At 48.3% G+C, this 4,882-nt stretch overlaps 1 pseudogene; it reads left to right on the top strand.

Annotated features, from left to right (window-relative positions):
* Nucleotides 1-654: 654 nt before the first annotated feature.
* LOC102953636 lies at nucleotides 655-2,077 on the top strand (annotated as a pseudogene).
* The last annotated feature ends 2,805 nt before the right edge of the window (nucleotides 2,078-4,882 follow it).

The following is a 4,882-nucleotide window of genomic DNA, read 5'->3' as shown; positions in this document are numbered from 1 at the left end:
GAGATTCTGATGCACGTGAAGTTTAAGAACCACTGTGTCTGAGGATCTCTAACATGTTTGGCCTCAGTGTATACAGAACGTTTCTCACTGGTCACCTATTAACCATTGGCTGTCAGCCTTGCTGTGCTATATAAATGCGTAGCATCAAACACCATCCCCAGAGACTCTGATGAATTGGTTTGGGGAGGGGTAAAATGCTCCCAGGTCATTCTAAGCCTCCACAGGGTTGAGGGCTCCTGCCTCTGGCCCCTACCTGAGAGAAGCCCTCCCTCTTCAACTCCCACTTTCCATGCCTCTCACACTCCCCTTCCTCCCGCCTCAGACTTCGGAAGAATGCGTCAATCAGTAGCTTGATGAAACCCCTATGTTTCATCTTAGAAAACATAATTTACTCAAGGGGAGGATGCGTGGTCTGAGGTTAGAGCGGGGACTTCTTTCTGCGGCCATGTCGGGGACATAGTCACTAGGCGTCCGGCCTGGGTCTGGTCTTTCAGGGTGTCACAGGCTCTGTGCAGAGAGGGGGTGAGCTCCGCAGCGGCAGTTCCCCTTTTGCGAAACCATGAGGCCTCGTGCTCCTCCCCAGCTTCCCGTGGGCCCCCCTCAGCCTCCCTCTGCCTTCCCTTCTTCACCCACAGGAAACCCAGACATCTGTCTCTAAGATGTTGTTGCCTCTGCTGCTGCCCCTGTTGTGGGCAGGTGAGTGGGCGGAGGGGAGAGGGCCAGGCGGGCGGGGGCCGCTACTGACCCTCGATTCCCTGCAGGGTCCCGGGCTCAGGATCCCAGCTTCCAGCTGCGAGTGCGAGAGTCCGTGACGGTGCAGAAGGGCCTGTGTGTGTTTCGTGCACTCCAGTTTCTCTTACCCCCTGGTCCAATACAGTGACAATGCCCCAGCTCACGGATACTGGTTTCAGGAAGGGGTCAGTATACACCGGGATGCTCCAGTGGCCACAAACAACCCCCGTCAACAATTGCAGCGGGAGACCCAGGGCTGATTCCACCTCCTTGGAAACCCCCGGGACTACAATTGCTTCCTGGATATCAGAGATGCACGGAGAAGTGACTTGGGGACATATGTCTTTAGGGTGGAAAGAGGGCCTTATTTGAGATATAGTTACACACAGACCCAGCGCTCTGTGCAAGTGATGGGTAAGGTCCCAGGACAACCTGGGACGGGTTGGGGGTAACATATGTCAGGCCTCAGAGTCAGGAGCTGGACCAAATCCTGAGGCTTCTCTCAGGGCCACACTGTGGACCCACCTTCTGATCCCCGTGTCTCCCCATTTCCCCCAGCCCTGACCCACACACCTGACATCCTCATCCCTAAGACCCTGGAGTCTGGACACCCCCCAGTAACCTGACACGCTCTGTGCCCTGAGCCTGTGAGCGGGGCACACCCCCCATCTTCTCTTGGACGTCAGCCTCCCTCACCTGCCTGGACTCCAGGACTCACCTCTCCTCAGTGCTCACTCTCACCCCACGGCTCCAGGACCACAGCACCAACGTCACCTGTCAGGTGAAGTTCCCTACAATTGGTGTGGTGGAAGGGACCGTCCAGCTCAATGTCACCTGTGAGTGTGGGGCCGGGACCACCTGGGTGCCTGAGGGGATGAGGGGCAGGAGGTCCAGGTCTGGGTGCTGATGCTGATGCTTTAGTCCTGGAGCCCTGGCTGAGTAGGGGACCTAGAAGGATTCAAGCCCTGTCTCTCCCGTGTTTCTGTGGCTTCTGGTGGTGGGGGGATGTCTACATGTATCTCACATCACCCCACCCCATTGAAGAGGGAAATCCCGTCCTTCCATCCTAGGTGCCACACAGAACCCATCATTCAGGGTCTGCCTGGGACACAGCACAGGTAGGAAGCAGCCTTCTCCCAGGCTGTAGGGACTTGGGCCTCTTCCAAGCTCAGGAAAGAGCTGGGTCCCTGCCTCATTTTGACTGACTCTGGGGACCAGGAACCCCTGTGGGTGAACCCAGTGGTCCCTCCTCCTCTCCAGCTCCCATGCCCTGTGAGCAGCTGTCCCCAACGGCCCCTCCGTCCCCCATTTCTGCTCTCCCCCCTGTTACCAGGAGAACCAGTAGAACAGGGCCACCTGGCCATCTGCCTCTCCAGGCACCTTATCATGTGACTCCTGATGACTCTTCCTGCTCTGTCTTTTATTTTCCCTAACAAGTACTTATTTAATACTTCTGTACAGGTAATATGTTCACATGGACAAGTATTCAGAATGCACAGCAGAATCTGTCCTCAGATACCCAGTCCCCTCCTGGCAAATGACCAGGGTCCGTGGGCTGCTCTGAGCATTGCAGTGTTTGCACTAAGGATATAGGGGCCCTTTGCTATCAGTGGCACAGACTGTCCTCCTTCTTATCCATGACTGTGCAGTATTCCTTCACATGGATGGGTTCTGCTGCATGCATTTTCTACTAATGGAAAATCACGGTGTCCATTTTATTCCACCAACAGAAGAACTGCAGTTGATAATCTTGTATCTCATTCCATGTGTGTGTGTCTAGGTCTATGGGATAAATTTCTAGAAACAGAAGAGCAGGATCTTACGTTTTTTTTTTTTTTTTTTTTTTTTTTTTTTTTGAGAGAGAGAATGAGGGAGAGAGAGAGACAAAGTGTGAGCAGGGGAGGGGCAGAGAGAGAAGGAGACACAGAATCCGAAGCAGGCTCCAGGCTCTGAGCTGTCAGCACAGAGCCCAACGTGGGGCTTGAGCTCACGGACTGCAAGATCATGACCTGAGCCGAAGTCGATGCCCAACTGACCGAGCCACCCAGGTGCCCCTTATGTTCTTTCTACTTTTGAGAGACATGGCCAAGTTTTCTCCACAGAGGGTAGACAAGGTTATATTCCCAACAGCCGGGGTGAAAAGTATGTGTTTCCACCAACTCTGAATGGGGTGAAACTTTTTGATCTTTGCCAGAACCAGGTGGGAACCAATCTCTCCATATGGTATTTTTATGGATATGCATTATTTTTTTTTTGAGGAAAAATTCACCTAAAAGGTAACTCTCCATTGCAGCCATTTTTAAGTGCACAATAGATGGCTTTTAGGATGTCCCAATGTTGTGCGACTATCACCACTGCCTGATTCCATCCACCCTGCATTGTCATCACCCCAAAGGGACACCCATACCTGTTAGGCAATGACCCCCGCATTCCCCCTCCTCCTGACCCCGGGAAACCACTAATCTGACTTCTGTCTCTGGTGATTTGCCTACTGTGGAATATGTCAACTAAATGAAATCCCCCAAAGTGTGGCCTTCGGTGTCTGGTTTCTTTCATTTTACAAAACCTTTCCAAGGATCACACGTAGAACATGTATGAGTACTAATTCTCTTTTGTCGTTCTATTGTATGGATGTACTACATTCTGTTCTTCCATTTATGAGCAGATGGACATTTGGGTGGCTTCTTCTTGGGGCTGTTAGAATGCTACTATGAACATCAGAGGACATGTTGTTGTTGAACACTGTTTTCCATTTCAGGAGTGTAAATGCTAGGTCAAATGCATATGTTCAGGAGTGTAAATGCTAGCTCAAAAGGTGGTTTCTATGTCTTAACTTTCTGAGGATAATACCAGACTGTTTGCCACAGTGACAACACCATTTTACATTCCTATCAGCAGTGTGTGAGGCTTCCAGTTTCTAAATATTTTCACCAGTATTGTTATTTTCCTTTAAAAAATAATGATAGCCTACCAGTGGGTGTGAAGGAGTACGTCAGTGCAGTCTGATTTGCATTTACGTAATGACTAATGATGTCGTTCTTTTTTTTGTTTTGTTTTTGGACATATTTGTCATATGTATATCTTCTCTGCAGAACTTATTTAAGTCCTGTTCCTATTTTTATTTTATGTTATTATTTTTCAGTGTATTTTTGAGTTTGCTACTGTAAAATGTTACATGTTATTTAAGAGAGTGATTATCCAACGCTGTTGTGGAGGAAAATCTCCTGGCAAATCTGTAAAATGTAGGTTGCTGGACCCCATTCCAGACATTTATTTATTTATTTATTTATTTATTTATTTATTTATTTATTATTTAAATTTAAATCCAAGTTAGTTAACATATGGTGTAATAATGGTGTCAGGAGTATATTTTGGGGTTCATCACTTGCATATAACACCCAGTGCTCATCCTAACAAGTGCCCTTCTTAATGCCCATCACCCATCTAGTCTGTCCCCCAACCACCTCCCCTCCAGCACCCTCAGTATATTCTCTGTTTTTAAGAGTGTCTTATGGTTTTCCTCCCTCTCTGTTTTTGTTTTCTTTTTCCTTTCCTTCCCCTACGTTCATCTGTTGTTTCTTAAATTCCACATATGAGTGAAATAATACAATATCTCTCTTTCTCTGATTATTTTGCTTGGCATAATACACTCTAGTTCCACCCACGTTGTTGCAAACGTCTGGTTTTAAATTCGGTTGTTTGTCTTTTTGTTGTTGAGTTGTAAGTGTTCTTTTTATGTGCTGGATACTACTCCCTTATCAGATCTATCATTGGTAATTTTTTTCTCCTACTCAATAGGTTGGCTTTTTACTTTCTCAATAGGGCTAATAGATGAATAAAAGGATTCATTTCGATGAAGTCCCACTTATGCATATTTTTCCCATCCTACTGCTGGAAAGCCAGGGCACAGAGTGGGGTGAGGCCCAGGCACAGGTGGTCCCCCATCCAATGGTGCAGGAAGGACTTGAGAACCAATGTCAAGAATACTGCAGGGAGCAGAGGACTCAGGGTTGCAATCAAGCACATGAATTTGTCCTCATCCCATGTTCCTACAGGACAGTCAGGGTCCCTGACATGGTGGCTCTAGTAGCCACTGGGGAAGTGACTGTCAAGACCCTGCTCTTCCTCCTCTGCTTCATCATCCTCATGT

The sequence above is a fragment of the Panthera tigris genome, chromosome E2, assembly GCF_018350195.1.
Source record: "Panthera tigris isolate Pti1 chromosome E2, P.tigris_Pti1_mat1.1, whole genome shotgun sequence".
Classification (NCBI taxonomy): Eukaryota; Metazoa; Chordata; class Mammalia; order Carnivora; family Felidae; genus Panthera; species Panthera tigris.
The sequence above is the reverse complement of the archived record's forward strand: the minus strand, read 5'-3'. Positions and strand labels throughout refer to the sequence as shown.